General features: G+C 36.1%; 1 protein-coding gene across 1 annotated transcript in view; it reads left to right on the forward strand.

Annotated features, from left to right (window-relative positions):
* Positions 1-272: 272 nt before the first annotated feature.
* The window catches only part of LOC121739755, a 134,346-nt gene continuing 115,057 nt past the window's right edge, over positions 273-19,561 (forward strand). Inside the window, exon 1 of the mRNA XM_042132307.1 lies at positions 273-364. The gene's annotated coding sequence lies outside the window, so the exon portion shown is untranslated. The remainder of the gene's footprint in view (positions 365-19,561) is intronic.

A 19,561-nucleotide genomic window follows, 5' to 3' on the forward strand; every position in this document is an offset into this window, starting at 1 on the left:
ACATGTTAGCCAGACGAATTTAAGTCACAAGGCTTTTTTAAATAGGGACTCATTAAAGGGGAAAAATGAGTAATTGCCCTTATGTTATAAAACGTTAGTTATCCAGTTTATCCACTCATGTTTTCAATTATGATTATTTTATGTACTTATCAAGTTACCTTGATTACACTAAAAAGCAAAACATACCCTAGCAGGTGACCGATTGTATTTGCCGCCCTACTTCTGGGCGCGCCTTATAGATCGCAGGCCGCCGTTCAGTGAGTGCCCGAGTGTTGCCGCGCGCGGTCGTCCTACCCCACGTACACGCGACGTAAGATACGAACCCAACGGGTGCGAGTGAGACAGCAATCGACGTTTTCAACAGGTCTTTATTGTTTCACTAAATGGTCGTATCGTGTCATAATTCTCACTTCAGTTTTACTTTTATGAGTTATCAGCTTTATACTTGTTGATAAAAGCAAAGTTTTGCGACGTGTCGATTTGTGTGGTGATGATTTGTATTCACAACGCAGCGTGGTATAAGTATATGAATAATAGTAGGTATATACTTTTGCTTGTTTTGTTCTAGAAATGAAATAAGCCAGGTGTTATTTAGTTGAAAAGAACTTTGCTCATTCTCATTATTCAAAACATTATTATCTATCTTCTTATATATAAAAATGGATTTTCAAATATGTTAGTCGCGCTAAAACTCGAAAACTACTGAACGGATTGGGCTGATTTTAGTCTTAAAATATTTGTAGAAGTCCAGGGAAGGTTTTAAAGTGACACGAAGTTCACCGGGACAGCTAGTTGTTAATATTATTATACACATTTTTTTCTTTAAAGTACATTACTTCTAACGTTACACACATGGATACAAAACTAATTACTTATGTGGTTAAAATTAGGTCAGCCTTAAGACTATAACTTCAAGTTACACTCGGAGCGGTAATTTATAAAGCTGAAGTTTTCCACGCGTTTTCCACGCTTAATTAATTTTATTATGCTTATGCCTTTTACGTTGAGCTTACTTTTTATACGGACTAAGATGTGTACGTAACTCTGCTTACTGCAATACAGCTAGTGCTTCCAACATTTATACTAAAAGGAAGCTTATGTTATTTTGGTGTATGTGAGTTTGTGTCTCTTGATCAAGGCCATATTTAGGCTAAGGCGAGTATATTAAGCTTGAGTGGTAAATATTGTGAGATTAATCTTAGTCATAAAATTAATGAAAAACTCAACCAAAGCAATTATTATATATTATATTTTTATTATTATAAGAGTAAGGTGAAATTTTATGATGCTGATTTTCAAGAATTACGGTTATTAAAATTTATGAAACCACTCAACTAATACAGTATTGATTGAGAATAAATAATCAAAACCTTTTAAGATCTTTTGATCGAAAATCCACTGTCTTTATCCACTCAGAAACGTAACGCTCAGAATATGGATCATATCTGTGATTGGCCAGCTGTCACGTCGCTGTGACATTAATAACTGGACCACGAGTGACAGTGATTTGGGAACCCTCGCTCCATCCAGAATTATTTTACCCTTGGCTGGATCTTATGTCAACGAGAAAAGGATCAATCTCATGGAACCTCTGAGTCAAAACAGTAAGGGAGATTCTCCAAATTGAATATTCTTGCTCCCAAAAATATACCTGCCACGGTAAATCCCCCACAGGAGTAAATATTGTCGATTTAGAATTTGTAGTCCCCAAAATATTCTAAGGAAAGATTTTTAAACAGTAAAAAAAAGTTTCAATTTTTTTTCCTGAGGCAAACCTTATTTTAACAATTAAAAAATCCGCCTTTAATCAAAAAAAATATAATAGGGATGACGTCAAGGTTTGATTGGCTAATTAAAAAAAAAAAAAAAAAAAACAAACAAAAAATAAGCATTCCCAAAATTTCAGCTTCATTAACTTATGAACTTGGTCAAAGTTGGATAGTCAAGTCTTATTTTTGTAAACCTTTCGATAAGTAATATAAGTAATTTATATTTTTTTTCTTATTTATAACCCCTTTTATAAACGCAATATTTAACATATCTATCGAACAAAATCTTCCTGCGATGCGTACAAACTAGCTACTGCAGGCGTGACGTCATAGTACTTTGATGACATTTTGTATGAAGCGTATTGGGAAGGTTATTTAAAGTGAGTTTTTAAGCTATCAGAGTAATTTTTTCATCGATATGTCTATTTTTGAATGGTCCTTTAATAAATAAATAGTCGTCGTGCGTATTATTTAACGTTTATCGAAACATCTAACTGCTGCAGGTGCTGTCATTTTTGTTTGGTAGGTACGCCGTACGATACCTAGGACAATTCCAAAATATTTGGTTACTAATAATATAGAAAATATAAAATACTATGCTCACTACTTTATTCTAGCAAACTTGTTTTTTTTTTTATTGCGGCACAATGAACGGTTATCTAAAACCGTATTTAATACAATATGAAAATACCTTAAACATAATCATAAACAGCGCTTGCGCTGTGTTTCGCCGAGTGAGTGAGTTTACCGGAGGCCCAATCCCCTAACCCCTACCCTATTCCCTTCCCTACCCTCAACTATTCCCTTCCCTTCCCTTCCCTACCCCTATTACCATATTCCCTCTTAAAAGGCCGGCAACGCACTTGCAGCTCTTCTGATGCTGCGAGTGTCCATGGGCGACGGAAGTTGCTTTCCATCAGGTGACCCGTTTGCTCGTTTGCCCCCTTACTTCATAAAAAAAAAAATCCCCGCTGGCCGCAGAAAATTACGGTTTGCGTGAATTTTCAATATGAACTTCAATAGATAGAGTGGTCACGTGTCGCGCTACTTTGAAGAATCGATACCAAAAGTTAGACTACAGCTACATGGCTTTGAATTTCGAAATAAAACTTATACGATTTCAAATTCAGCACTCGTACTAGACATCACGAGAATTCACAGTCCACACTTTTATTATAGATGCATATTCTGTCTATTTATGTGTATGTGTTGCCTATCATAATATTAATTGATTTGTCTTACTTTCTATTACCCCTTTACACCTTATTAATCGCTGAGTCTATTTGGATGACTTTTTGCATGGGGACAGACTCAACTAAATGATTTAGTCCTTGCTGTCTAAAATATATTTATAACTGACTTAAATAAGCAATTTTCTGAATATATTTTCTTTTTTAAAACTTTAAAATGGCTGCAGTTTCTGAACCCACCGCTAAAATAAAAAAACGCTCCTATTATTCTTTTATCAGTTTTACCTAATGTACAACACCTACTTAGTCTCCATGACACTCGAGTGACTACAAAAATAGCACCCTTCCCTCCTCTACTATTAGTAAGAGCTACTCACGAAAAGTGAGATGAAATGAAAACTCAAACATGGAACATTCCTCAGGTGGAATTACTAGACGAAACGTGCACAAAAATGTCATTTGACGCTTAAAACGAAATGCAAACGTCCGAAAAGTGATTAAAGTCCATAGCGAGCGTTCTGGCTAATTCATTTGGCTGTTTCTAAAGTTCTTCACTCTGAAACGAGACGATAAAATGAAACAAATACTGGTTATACTATAATACTGTTACTGGAAGAAAAAGTACAATAATTAACAGTTATATCATCTGTAAAAAAATAATATAAAGAAATAAATGTTTAAGAATATCTAGAAAGAAAGGAAAAATAAATAATATGGAAGGTGCGAATCCTAAGTTTCATTATAGAAGATATAAAGAAAAATAACATTAAGAATTAAAAAAGTAGATGTACTTAAATATAAAAAAAAAAAACTTCAAAAAACAATTGTTAAAAAGTTATATATTATATCCACGGTCTACCTATAGTCATTCCCACAGTAAACACGAATCTGATGCCACCTCTACAACTCAAAACATTTTAACAATAATTATTGCCCATGATGTTGGGCTGCCTGGGCCCGTATCATTATCTTGGGTTAATCCACGCAGGTCAGTAAACTGTTGTAAAGTGAATTGTTCTGTTTAGGTATCATGACCACTTTTACTTCTGAATGGTTTAACCTGTAATATTTGTCTCTGAACTGGATAAAAAAACGAACGTCAAATTTGACTAGTGGAAATGTTTTTTTTTAGGAATTGAAATGGCATAGCCATAATGACTAACGGAAAAATTGTAAATCAAGATGAAAATATAGTTTAAAAAAGATTGATTTTTTTTTATTATAAAATATACTATTTTGTAATATATAACGTGGTCAATGTAGGAATAGTTACTTTTGGACCGATTTTATTGTATTTAAAGGTAATTATTATAAATGTGTAAATGGTTTTATTTATATTTTTTTGGCATTTTATAAGCCCTTTATCAAAACACTGAGAAAATAACACTCCTTCATGTTTATATTATCACAAGCATGGCGATCTAGAGGAGAAAGAATTCTCTGACATTGGCAACTCACTGAGTCGGCAATTAAAAAAAAGAAAAAGGAGACAAAAAAAGATAATTAGATATTAATATTATTATGTTTATAGAGATTATGTTTTAAGCAAGAAATTGATAAGTTTATTGGTATTTGATACCTACGCTAAATAATGAACCTTAAAAAAGTCTTAGAAATGCATCAAACTTGTGGATTACAATTACATGCATTACAACAGAGTTGATGTCATGAGTCAACATAGTTTGTTGAACTTGAACTTATTCTTGAACTACCTACGTTTTTTTTGAGCTTTCAAATAGGTATTATTGTAACATAAACAGGCAATTTATAAGTTTAATAATCCCCTTTTCGTGCCTTGTAAGGCATTTTACATTATTAGTACTGTGTACGCTGAACCAAATATTTTTCAGGATAAAGGATGATTGCTAACACTGAGATACTATAAGTACTACATTGCTAATAAAAAGTGTAATGATAACGAAGTCCTAGGAAGATAATATATATTCATTCAAAAGCTTAAATTAAAATAAATTTAATAAATATTCGTTTTTAAATGTTTTTTCATTTATTTTCTCACTGAAATATACCTTAGATACAATATATTCATACACAGCTTTCATCAATAGGTACTATATTTGTCTTACACCTTAGTATCAACCTAGTATCAGATTGGCAAGTGTTAAATCTCTTTTATATTATACTTATAAAAATATTTATACAGCGGAAATCTTAAACAAGTTCTTGCCACTTAAAATCAAAGAAGTTGAATCAAAAATCCCTTGTGTAAATATTAATTTATTATTATTAAAGGAGTTCAAATACAAACTTTTGATGAAAGATAAAAACAATATTATAATTTCAGATTTTATTTGGCAAACCAATAACAATTAGAAACTGCATTGCAAGTTGCAACTATAGGAAATTGCCTGGGCTAGCTCAGACAGAGAGCGGTCCAGGGTTTTGTGTTTTTTGTGTTGTATTATGTTGTAGAATGCTTCCCGTGTGAGTATCTCTATATACTCACACAGGAGGAGTTCTGAATGTGTGAGAATTGCTCCTCAGTCACATACTGACTTATAAAAATATTTATACATACTGACTGACTGCTCCAACGCAAATGCTTCAACGCGTGACCACTGTGTCTGATAGGTCCCTAAGACGACCACGTCTTTTTAAAAAAAATTAATACATGAGGACTAACTAAAGTCCTCATGTATTTTGAATTTTAATCTACGAATAATAAAAACTAAGGAAGAGTAACTCCGTCAACAAAAGTGCACCAAAAGGCTACAAAATGTGACCCGAATAAGCCCGTCTTTCATATGCCAGGTGAAAAAGGACGGCGCGGAATCATCGCCGAGTTAGTTTTACTTGAATAAAAGACGAACTATAATGATTATGAAAAAAGTGTTTTGAGCAAATTTAGGTTTTATCAATACCTTTTTAGATATTAAAAAATATTAAAGAAGAGACAGCAAACTTCGAAAATCCAAGCAAAAACGTTTTTAAAACAAGGTTTTTTGTAAAAAAGAAACTATCGAGCATTTTTTGAGTAATCGTGTTTTTGTCTTGAGCATTTAATCTTTATGAACTGAAGTTACTTGTGTCAAAAAATCAGTTTTCTAGACCTTACAGATTTTGAGATCTAGGTTAAAGTATGTAGTCAAGTTAGGGTCATATGGGCTCTTAAATTCCTTGTATTTTTATCGACCAAAAAAAAGATGGTTTATTTAAGTTGGATGCTAGGATATTTGCGAAAAATCATATTTCTTGCTACGGATTTTTTTACAACAAAACAAAAAAAAAACATAATGTAATTAATTATGTTCAATCGACAAAAACAAATAAGTATTGCCTTTAATATTGTAAATGAACAAAAATAAATAAACTGCTAACTGTTATTAAAATATTATATTAACTGTGAGTTATAAGTACAAAATTTACGTAAGTTTTTAATTTCAATTCTTTAATAATTTAGCACATAGATTTTTGTAATCTGAAAACGTCTTCTCTAGGTGCCCGGAGCCTCGGACAGTTTTAGATTTGCTTATAATTATTACATGTATATTATTATTATCGATGTCTTAAGTATCAGAGGAAAATGTTTGATTTTGAAATAATAATTATGTCTACTCGTTTCTTCGTGATAGAGATGTGCTTGGTGTATACTGCATAATACTATCCGCTTCTGACAATTATAGTTTCATAACTATGACGATGACAATAACCGCGCAGGCTGTCGCCCGGCGCGCAATATTATGATACGTTACATGGGAAACGACCTTGGCGAAAATCTGAATTGTCATATTTTAGTGTTCGAAAAGGAGCCAAATTTAAAACGGTTGAAGCATGGGAGTTACGTTTCCTAAGTTTTTATTATTCGTAGATTTTAATGTAATAATATAAAACTAATATTATTATTATTGAGGTACAAAAGTATTTTTGGTAATAATAATATGAGTTCCAATGAAAATATTATGTTTTATGAACAATAAATATGTTTGTTATGCAATTTTTGTTATGTCTTTTTGAAAAAAGTACTATAAGTAATGTAGGATTATATTTTTGAGTTTTAGTGACTATTCCCATTGTGTGTTATATCATATTGTAGTCAAGAGAAGAAGTTATAAATGAAAAAGTGCTTGTATGAGAATTTAGCTAATTTGGATTCTATGATATTATCAATTAAGTATTTAACTTTTCTAGTAGTTTAGATGTGACAATGTTTATCCGAAGCATGTTATACATACATCTTATAAAGTTATAAAGTTTAAAAGGTGGTGTTCTCAAAATTCTTGTTAAAAGTAAGTAATATGCCTTTGAATTTACCTCTTTGGTGCAGTGTTTATCATGCATATACCAAAATACTTCAGGTTTACAAGGAAATAGTTTGTGAAATAACACAAAAACCTACAATGCAACTATAAGATTGTACCTGTAGGTTTTTGGTGAAAATTCATACTTATTTTACAGTAATTATACACAACACTTGTGTTCCTTACACTTTGTATGTGTTTTTTGTGTACTAAATCAATGCAGTCTAGCTCATCGCACAAATGCAAACCTTATTGTTGCCTAGACATATAGGTATATTGTATTATTATACTACACCTCACTTATGTTATTATTCTGAAACCTCACTAACACTAAATGAATTACTAAGGTCTCTAAGGCGTCTTTACTTATGTCTCGCTTCGTGATTAACTTGAGAATACTTAATCGTTTTCCAAAAATTCAGACACTTCGAATGTTTAGTTTTTATAGCGAATTATTTTCACTAAAATATAATTATGCTATATACTAAAATATAACTTATTAAGTAACTAAACAACTAAATAGCAATATAATTTAAGACTAAAAAGTATGTAATATTAATAAATAAAATTACTTAAATGTAAACTATTCAGTAAAAGCTACTCGTTGGTTGGTGTTTATTGAATTGCTGTATTTGACGTAAAAGCCAGCCAGCTTATGTCAGTTGTGTTGTCATGATACGAAATTACTACTCAGCTATCAATGGAGAAGTGAGTTTTGTGTCACATGACCACTGACTGGCTGGAAAATAGAGGTCGTGGTACCAAAATGCGAGCCATTCAGTATTCTGGCTGGTTTTAAGAGCTTGTGATAGAGGCCCTGTTCCAATTTTGTTTCCAAGTTTGTTTGGGACAATGCAGACTGATCACCTGATTGTCTGACAAGTAAGATGATCCATGCGTCGAATGGGCATGTATTAAAAAGTCGATCCTGCGCCTGATCTCTCGCCATTAGTGTCGGTCTTCCGTCCCACTGGGTTATGTGCGTAAAAGGGATAGAGAGTGCTCTTGTGTAGTGCGCACATACTTGGACACTATAAAATTATGAAACCGGCCACCGTCACCAAAACCGGTGTGGGGGTTTATACGACCCTATCGATGCTTCAATGCTCAGTGAAGCGTGTGAAAACTAATCAGTGGAAAGTCTTTCGGCTTGCTATCTGTTGCTTCAGCAAAGCCCGGATGATTGATGAAAAGCAAAAGTTTTCCCGGCGGAAAACCGAAAAATTATTATGAAAGAATATGTTTTTTACGTTACTTGTATTACATGTACTATCCATCAACATGCTCAGTCGAATTAGCGGTGACGGTAATGGAACAAGAAATCTCGCAGCCATTTTGATTTTGGTTTGTTTGGATAAAAAAATGATTAAATAATTTTACAGGCATAACACATTAACAATATGATAGTGAAGTTCCTAAGCGCGCGTTGCTTTAAAGGGGGCTAGACGGACAAAGTTTTAACAACACTTTTTTAATACCTGTGTCGAAGTAGGGGCAGAGGGCGTTGCTGTGGCGATGACGTAAACTGGCGGGAAATTTAAAATTGTACCATTCCTCTATTTAATTCCTAAGGAAATTTATTTTTTAGCTGTCTGGGGTGGCGGTTCTCTTCATTAATTTTTTTTTGTGTTTTTTTATAACTTCGTTCCATCCGGGTGTCCCTTAACACCTCACAAGTTTTTAATTTTGATAGTGTACGGTTATGTACTTGAATAGCAAAAAAATTGGTCAAAAGTTGATGAATTACGGAAACATTAAGGGCCTGTTTCACCACTTCCTGATAGGAAGTGTGGAAGTAAGTGGTCGATAAGACCACTTTAAGCTTGACAGATGAAGTATGGAGAATCTGTCAAAATAAGTTGTGAATAGCCTATTCGGCACTTTATCAGAAAGTGATGAAACAGGCCCTTAGAATCATAAATCTGCATTCATTTCACAGTTCAACCCGTAGAATTTTCCCTTTCGTAGAATGTTGTCCTCATATTTTGCATACTCTAAGTAATAATTATTAGTATCATGGTAGCGCCTGCTCAAATTAAGAAATTCTATAAATTGACAATTTGTCACGTTCAGTATGAGGCTTCTTACGGACGAACGGCACTTGTCGACAGCACGCGTCAGTTACTGGATTTTTTTTCATTGATTTTTTTGTCGACGGCAGTCGACGGCTGCCATCAGCTATAAGGCTGCCTTTCCACCAGAGCTGAGCGGTCCTGTGTTGCGAGGAATTTGTTTTTGAAAACCAATAGAATCACTTCATTGACATGACTTTGCCATGACATCGCTCAGCGCGCCGATCGCTTCGTCTGTAAGCGCTCTAATAGCTAGTTAGTGACAAATAGTTCAAATATATCTATTTATTAAACACTCGATATAATGTACATGTAGAACATAGTGGCAACACGGAACATCCACAGTATTGCTTAGTTAGTAAGTTATTAGCTGTAATCCTCCTCGCGCGGAGCCTGGCACGCAATACATGCGCGGTAATTAACACCCCGCTGTTATTCCGAGACGAGACGAGATACATCTATCTCTCTTTGACATGTTCACTGTGAAAAGTTCACTGTGAAAGTAGCAGCACTGAAAGAGTAACTTTTACTATTATTTTGTTTGGGAAAATTCATAACGTGAGGACGCTTGTCCACTCTTTCAGCGCTGCTACTTTCACAGTTAATTCTATATAAGGATCACATATTTATAAAAAAAAACATAGATTATTATAAAGAAAAAAATCAGGTACTTAGCACGGGGCCAGACGGGCGTGGTGTGAAGCGTCCATAGATATTATATGAACCCTCAAGTATTATCAAACTATAGTATTTTATATCAAGTATAAGACTTACACTATAATTCTTCAGGTTTAGTTCGGCAATTTTGCGTGTACGATAACCACCCTATGCGTGCCAGTAAACGCCGGCAAACTTGCTATTTGTTCACACCATATCATCATTATGGTGTTATGACGTGAACATAATGATTGCCCATTTTAGTTTAGCAATACCGAATGCTATAGAAAACTCAGATTTCCACACTAATATTATTAAAATGCGAAAGTGTGTCTGTATTAACTCTTCACTCCAAAGCCGCTGAACCGATTTTGATGAAATTTGGTATGAAGGTTCTATCATAAATTGATTCATAGGCAGATGGCCAACCCAACCTACGAATTTTGGTCGCGTTTTGTTAACCCCAGCCAGAGTAGACAGAATGATAGAGTATGCCGACTTAGAACTGATGTTGAAATTTTTTAATTTGACGTATTATGACGAAAATCGTCGCTAGGGTTGTTAACTTGTTACCTACGAATTTAAAACTATGACATATTCGATGGACGTGTTCCTCTTTGGTCGTATTGTTGTTTGTGTTTTGGCACATGCGATTAAAATTGTCAGAATCCAATTTTGAAATCTTTATTTTAAATATTTAAAAATAAATTATATCAGCCAGCGCGAGGCACATTCCGTTCATTATCCTAGTGAAACCCGACGAATTTGACAGATATTTAAACCTGTCCGTCTCTTTGCAGTCGAACAACTGGTAGTTATGTCTATCGTGCCTAAGCCAACGACCTTAAGGGCCAATTCAGACCGCAACCCAACGAGGCAAGGCGAGACCCACGCGGCATTTTGTATAGATTTGACAGATTTCAATTGCGTGAGATGTCGTGGGAATCTGTCAAATCCATATAAATTTAGAAATGCATCTACGCGTCTCGTTGCGGTCTGAATCAACCCTAAGTTGACATAATCCGATCAAATGACGTAGGTCCGTCGACGACCTATGAATCAATTTCCTCGATGATACTTTGAGTCCTGGGAAAGGACATAGGATACTTTGTATGCCTGAAAAATGTATGGTTCTTGCACTTTAAACGAATTTTGGTGCAACGGAGTTGCAGGCGTCATTTAGTAGAAAACAAAACCCTGTGAAACTGTATTGTCAGATTTAACATTGACGCAACGAAACGAAACTCGACGCTTCGATTTTCAAATCTATTATTTTAGCCCAGATTTTTACCAGCGTCCGATATCCGGAATCCAAAATTCGATCGATAAACGAACAGACAGATCGCTTGATAAAAAAAAAAAACTAGGCCTTTGCATCCGTTGTGGATACAGTGTTTTCAGCGAAGTAACCACTCCTCAAACACTGTAGTGCTTGGGATTATCTGGGATTTTATTTATATTCAATAATCTCTTATTTTACATAGCACCAGAAACATTTCTGATTAAATTTTTGGTTAAAGTAGATACTTTTCAAAGCATATAAAAATATTGTTAATTATTTATTAACTAAAAATATAGTTAAGTAATTAAGAATTTATATAAAAACTAGCTGTCCCGGCAAACGTTGTTTTGCTTTATAAAGTATTTCGCCCATATTATTTTATTGAAGTGACTAAATAAGTATGTAACCATGGCAACGACCATCGCGGCTATCCCGTCGTAACAATGGTCGTCGTCAGTCTCGAGTATTAATAATTATAGGGGTTGGTGATAAAAAAGTAAAAATTTTGGGTTGTATGTATTTATTAATGCCACATTATAAAAAAACAAAAACAAAAAAATTGCGTTCAAAAATTAAAAAAAAAATTTAAGGGTGCTCAATATGCTCACAAAATTTCATGAGAATCGGGCAAGCCGTTTCGGAGGAGTACGGGAACGAACATTGTGACACGAGAATTTTATATATATAAGATATAAATTCAAAGCATATAAAATAAATAGCCATAATTGCCTATCTACATTCTAGATGACCTGGTGAACTTTGTATCACTTTCCTCCTAATACAAGTCTGGTCTAGATTTCCACAAATATTTCAACACTAAAATTTGCAAATCGGTTCAGGCGTGTTCGAGTTTTAGCGAGACTTAGGGCCTGTTTCACCACTGTACCACTGGTAACAAAACTAAGAGATAGTACTTTAGGTTGTGTTTTTTTATGAAATAAGGGGGCAAGCGAGCAAACGGGTCACCTGAATATGGAAAGCAAATTCCGTCGCCCATGGACACTCGCTGCATCAGAAGAGCTGCAGGTGTGCGTTGCCGGCCTTTTAAGAGGGAATAGGGTAATAGGGGAAGGTAGGGATGGGAAGGGAATGGAATAGGGGAGGGCAGGGACCCTTCCCTGCCCTAAGGTAGAATAAGGTAGGGGATTGGGCCTCCGGTAAACTCACTCACTCGGCGAAACACAGCGCAAGCGCTGTTTCACGCCGATTTTCTGTGAGAACATGGTATTTCTCCGGTCAAGCCGGCCCATTCGTGCCGAAGCATGACTCTCCCACGTCTAAATTGTGTATGTGTCCCTTATATTATAGAGTTCACTGTGAAAATAGCAGCGCTGAAAGAGCAATTTTTTGTCATTTGTATGGGCCAGCACCCCAGTGTCATGAATTTTCCCGTACAAAAGTTTAAAAAAAGTTACTCTTTCAGCGCTACTACTTTTACAGTGAGCTCTACACAAGGGACACATCATACATATACCTTAAAATATTATCACTAAATTTTGTTACAGGCCCTGTATATTTATTATACATAGACTACTATGGCCCAAAAATGTTCCCCCAAAAACATAATACTATGATCGGTTTTATGATAATAGCTTCTGCAAAATTATTTCCCAATATAAAAAGGTTAAATGGACGTCTACTTATCAGGTAACAGATAATTTCTGTTCTTAATTCAAAGTTTATCCACCCTCTACAAAATTATGCAAGAATTAGAAGGTTCCAGACATTTCGAATAATTAGCCGAACATCTATAGAACATCGCGGTTAGGGTGTGTCATTTTAAAAGTTGTATTTGTCCATAAAAATAATAACTGCATTTATTTTTTCTACTTAAGTTTACGTTTTTGGCTCGCTCTAAGACCTTGAAATTTCGAAAAAAGCACAAAATCAGACATTCAATTAAGATTTTTTTTGCTATTTGAAATTAAAAAAATAAAAACAACGGACTGTTTTAATATTATTAACAATGTAAACAATATCTAAAAAATATTTTAGACGTTATACGACTGTTTCTTTATATTTTATACTTACATACCCGCGCCCTGTTTTTATTTGACCTCATTCGACTCCTACAGTTTCGACTAAGCGGTATTTTTCAGTTATCTGAGTGGTTCAATTGTAATTTGTGAGCTAAATAATAGATAAAAATTAGTAATTCGTTTCGTTTAATTTGATAAAACGATTAAAATCACTTCAAAACCTAAGATAGAAACGAGAGAGCGAACTAAATTACTATAGAGTTATGAAAAGATATACCGTCGCATACGAGTAGAAGAGCATATAACAATGGTACAAAAACTAGGTTTATTTTATCTGGGGCATGCAACTTATCAGAATCTTCGAAGGTAGTTTCGGAAGCTATTATTTTATATTTGGCGGAAATCGACTAAATTGGATTTGTTGAACGCAGCCGGCTGTAATCTTGCCTTATGTTTAAACTACTTTGCTATAATTTGATGGATTAAAATTATTTTTTTTTACTTTCTTTAATGTATAAACATATATTTATAACTGATAAAAATTAATATTTATCACTTTAACCGACTTAAAAAAAATAGGACAAAAATTCATTTTTTTGATATTTCAAGACACTTGAGCGAGCCAAAAATAAAAGATATACGTGGGAGAGCCATGATTCGGCACGAATGGGCCGGCTCGACCGGAGAAATACCACGTTCTCACAGAAAACCGGCGTGAAACAGCGCTAGCGCTGTGTTTCGCCGAGTGAGTGAGTTTACCGGAGGCCCAATCCCCTACCCTATTCCCTTCCCTACCCTCCCAAATTCCCTTCCCATCCCTACCCTCCCCTATTACCCTATTCCCTCTTAAAAGGCCGGCAACGCACCTGCAGCTCTTCTGATGCTGCGAGTATCCATGGGCGACGGAAGTTGCTTTCCATCAGGTGACCCGTTTGCTCGTTTGCCCCCTTTTTTCATAAAAAAAAAGAAATATATAACTTTTATAACATATACATAATCATATAAGTCCAAGGCAACTTTTGATTCCTATTACGTAAAGAAATTTTAAGAAAAAAAAATCGCCCATACAACGTGACACACCCTAATCGCGGTATTATGTTTTCTTTGCCGAGTATTTCTTTATGATAATATTTGAACATCAAAGAGATGTTTTGATTTACAAGGTTATTATGTAAGGAACTTTTCCGCTTTCAGTATTTCGACAGTCACTGAAAATAATGACATTGGAATCTGTTAAAATACGTATTGAATTCAGTCATGTTCTTTAGATATTTTAGAGCCATGCTTCGGCACGAATCGACCGGAGAAATACCACGGGCTCACCGAAAACCGGCGTGAAATAGCGCTTGCGCTGTGTTTCGCCGAGTGAGTGAGTTTACCGGAGGCCCAATCCCCTACCCTATTCCCTTCCCTACCCTACCTTATTCCCTTCCTTACCCTCCCCTATTCCCTCTTGAAAGGCCGGCAAAGCACCTGCAGCCCTTCTGATGTTGCGAGTGTTCATGGGCGCCGGAAGTTGCTTTCCATCAGGTGACCCGTTTGCTCGTTTTTTCATAAAAAAAAAAAAAAAAATGTGGGTTATTACACAAATGCTTAACAGCGAGTAGCAACCAATTATGGTAACTCCGGTACTAATACTAACTTAGAATGTTGAAAGTAGACAAGAAGAAATCTAACGACACTAGTGGTATAAATATTCTACTTTCCCTTGAAAATGTTATCCAAGTGCTTAGAGTCCCTGTATTTATAAAGACTTTATTTAATTTTCCCGAGTCACGCCCTATCAAGAGTGTCGCCAAACGTTATAACAAATGGCAAAAAAGTTTGCTTTGCCTGCCTCCTTTTTCTTATCAGCACAAAAATACGTATCGTATCAGCTGCCGCCGCGCGCCGAGACGAGCCAAGCGAAGCACAACTACCTAGCTTTTCTCGAAGTGTTTTGTCGTTTTTGAACCCTCATAGAGTTCGTTTCTGTTGTACCAGATAGTTCATAATTTATTATTCTCAGGATATAATGTCAATGATAGCTCCCACACCGGTATCGGTGACGGTGGCCGGTTTCATTGAAACCAGGCCAGCTATGCAGGAGTAATTTTAAGGTGCCCAAGTGTGTGCGCAGTACACAAGAGCACTTTCTTTTCCTTTACTCTCATAACCCAGACAGGACAGAAGAGCGACACGACTGTCGAGAGATCAGGCGCAGGACCGACTTTTTACATGCCCATCCGACGCATGGATCATCTTATTTGTCAGACAATCAGGTGATCAGCCTGCATTGTCCTAACCAAAGCCAAGAGCCGCGCTCTATACCACTAGACCACGGAGGCGTATAATGTCAATAGTAAAGTAATTAAACATACAAAGTCTCAATTGAATAGCTCTTATGCTTTAGATTTTATTGATATCTAAAATACACCGATTTCGTCACTGTCTCACTGATAAACTCATACACTGACACACTGATGATCATGAAAATGTTTGGCTACTTCCTGAAGTGCTTGAAAGCTGAGGTATGTTATTTTTTCTTTTTTTTTTTTTTCTATGAAATAAGGGGGCAAACGAGCAAACGGGTCACCTGATGGAAAGCAACTTCCGTCGCCCATGGACACTCGCAGCATCATAAGAGCTGCAGGTGCGTTGCCGGCCTTTTGAGAGGGAATAGGGTCATAGGGGAGGGTAGGGATGGGAAGGGAAGGGAATAAGGGAGGGTAGGGAAGGGTTATCTAAGTTTAGTCTACAACAAACAAAAAATTTCATAAACCTATAACTTTCGCCACCCATCTCCGAAAATAGGAGGTGGAAGTTTGAGACTGTCACCAATTTTATGAATTAGGACATGAAAGTTCACTCGGGACTGTAGACAGTCACTAAAAAACCTAATAATAAGTACTTACAAGACCCAACTTACAAAAAATTCGTTTAGCGGTTCAGCCCCTGTAGACAAGTGGCAAAACGCTAACGCTAGCGCTAACGCTAACGCTACAAAATGTATGGATTTGACATTAGTATTCGCTAGCGAAGCGATGACTTATGTCAAATTGCATACATTTTGTAGCGCTAGCGTTAGCGTCAGCGTTAGCGCTTTGCCACTTGTCTACAGGCCCTGGAGATACAAGGTAATAAAAAATATTACATACATACAAGATACGCGCTAAAAACATAACCCTTCCTGGCAGTCGAGTAAAAAGAACTGAAATCCCACCAAATACATTTCTTGTAAAATGTTGCCGAGACGACTACATCAGGTTTACCCTGTGAAAAAGATATAAGATCTCATGTAGAACCAAACTTCTGTATATATACGGCCTAACTCTACTGACCCTAAATGAAACAAATTCTACATATCAATAAATATAATATGTATGGCTCGGCTGTTTCGTTAATTACTTCAGATCAGAAACTAAATATTCGCATCAGCTCCACGAGGAAACGGAGAAGCCATACAATATATTTACTGACTAGCGACCCGCCCCGGCTTCGCACGGGTATAAAATAAATTATGGCCTAAGTCACTGAAAAAATGATTAAAATCGATTCAGTAGTTTGATTTTAAATAATTTATATTCATTACTACCCGTGGCCCGCGTTGGTCGGTACTGCCGCAAAAGCTACTTACGTCCCGCAATTTTTAAATCTATAATGACTTCGAAAATATTCATTTAAAATTAAAATCGTAATAATGATGCTGTAAAGGGACATAATCAATAATGTATTTGAAGTATTTAATTGAATAAGGATTATTGCCGTATTGGTTAAAATCGCTTCGAAAATTAGCCATTATTTGAAGTTAAAAGTAAATGACAAAAAAATATGTTATTGTGGGATATATCCATAACAGATATACTTATACGTAGGAGAGCCATGCTTCGGCACGAATTGGCCGACTCGACCGGAGAAATACCACATTCTCACGGAAAACCGGCGCTTACGCTGTGTTTCGCCGAGTGAGTTTACCGGAGGCCCAATCCCCTACCCTATTCCCTTCCCTTCCCTTCCCATCCCTGCCCTTCCCTATTACCCTATTCCCTCTTAAAAGGCCGGGAACGCACCTGCAGCTCTTCTGATGCTGCGAGTGTCCATGGGCGACGGAAGTTGCTTTCCACCAGGTGACCCGTTTGCTCGTTTGCCCCCTTATTTAAAAAAAAAATGATATACCATCGTGGAGTTTTCTGTAGACCTTTTTAATGTGTACAATGCGCACCCCTGCATTGGTACTTGTACTATTATCTATTCTGTGGCATTGGTAGCGCCCATTTCGAAACGGGCGTAAATCGCAATATTTTAATTTCGCCATAACTTCTAAACCAAACGTCCAAATTTAATCATTCAAAGAGCAAATATAATCTACATAAACTGTACTTAGTGATGAAATTATTTATTTTGATAAGGATTATTAGCATGAGTAAAATAAATGCGTTTAAATGTAGTCCAAAAATAATCAAGATTTTTAAATAAAAAAATGGTTTTTGTGCCTCACTTGACATAGATAGGTATATTGTGTCGCGGACATTTTTGTAGATATTTATAAGACCTACATTTACTTAGAACATTGTATAGTTCTATCTTTTATAGTTTAGGCAGCGTACGCAAAATAAGTAAATTTTCTGGTTGTTTCTGAAAAACTGAAATATCTTACGGAACCCTATATTCTCCAAAATAAAAAGTAGGCTATGTTACTCGTAAATAATGTAGCTTTCGAATGGTGAAAGAATTTTTAAAATCGGTCCAGTAGTTTTTGAGCCTATTCATTACAATTAAACAAACAAACAAACAAAGTTTACCTCTTTATAATATTAGTATAGATAAGTTGAATTTGTTTAAGTTAGGGTCAGTAGAGTATTGCCGAAGCGTTAACTTTGGTGGAATTCCGGTCCCTTGAGGTAGACCGGCCGTGGAGGGAGTCCTGTGTTGGACAGATGATAGATCTAGAACATCCCTCCATATACGGCTGAAGGCAAACCGCAGGTGGTTTTAGTGGGTACTAGCCCGACGTCGGGAGTCCCACATACCCCCGGGGTACTTCAGCTTAACTGAGGCACATCCCAAACCGGGACACCCATAAAGGGTTTCCCCTACGCACCAAAAAAAATATATTTTGATAATTACATTTGTACCCTCATGCAGGCAGGTTCATTACGGTAGGTAAGTTTAGAAAACTTTTGATTTTATTGTTATGATTTATTAAAAAATTCCGTGGTAGACTGACTTGGGGGTTTAAAATTGGTGTGCCTCAAATTCTTTCAATGATTTTCAAATACGTCATAGCCTGTCCAGAATTTAAAAATAATATACAATATTCCCTCCTACTTTTCGTTACAAGTTACAACGGTTGTCACATCAGTATATTTGCAAACAATGACGTCATTATAACACTATATCCACAAGGGAGCGGGTGAAGTAGGTCGCACATATCAACAAGCAGATGCGGGGTCGCGGTGTGTCAACATGCTTTATATCGAAAAGGGAGTTAATATTATCAAACAGCACAATATATTTTTTCTTTATAAAATAAAGGGGCAAACGAGCAAACGGGTCACATGATGGAAAGCAACTATAACCGTCGCCCATGGACACTTGCAACATTAGAAATGCTCAGAGCTGCTGGTGCGTTTCCGGCCTTTTAAGAGGGAATACACTCTCTTCTTGAAGGTTTGCAGGTCGTATTGTTCCGGAAATACTATAATATATTTTATACCTACTAATTACTATTAGTATCCTCACTATCATTATAGCTTTTATACCTCGATCGTGGGAATCGCAGACACAACAGATTTTCGATTGTTAAGCGACAGCCGGGTGCCGCTTGGGGATTGATGGGTTACGGCCAACTTGTGCCAATCCGGGTAAAATGTGTAAACGTATTTTCATTTACTAGTGCGAGGTACGAAAGTGATAAGTACTTTAGCTCAGGGGTTACTATTTTTAACCTAGACTGCCGTATGTTCAATTATAATAAAAATTGTAGCTTGACTGCATAATTTCAGTTTTGTCATGCCAAGTGTATCTGTGCCGCTTATGCCGCTATATGTTACCCAATACCTTGCTTGCCTTGCTTTATAACGCCTCCGTGGTCCAGGTGGTTCAGAGCATGGCTCTTGACTCGGAGGTCATGGGTTCGATTCCCGTGTTGGAAACAATATGTTAATTCCAAGTTTGGTTAGGACAATGCAGGCTGATCACCTGATTGTCTCTGTCTCTGACGCATGGATCATCTTCATTATGTGTGAAATGTGAATGAAGATGATCCATGCATCGGATGGGCATGTAAAAAGTCGGTCCTGCGCCTGATCTCTCGCCGGTCGTGTCGGTCTTCCGTCCCACTGGTTTATGAGAGTAAAGGAATAGAGAGGGCTCTT

The sequence above is a fragment of the Aricia agestis genome, chromosome 2 (assembly GCF_905147365.1).
Source record: "Aricia agestis chromosome 2, ilAriAges1.1, whole genome shotgun sequence".
Classification (NCBI taxonomy): Eukaryota; Metazoa; Arthropoda; class Insecta; order Lepidoptera; family Lycaenidae; genus Aricia; species Aricia agestis.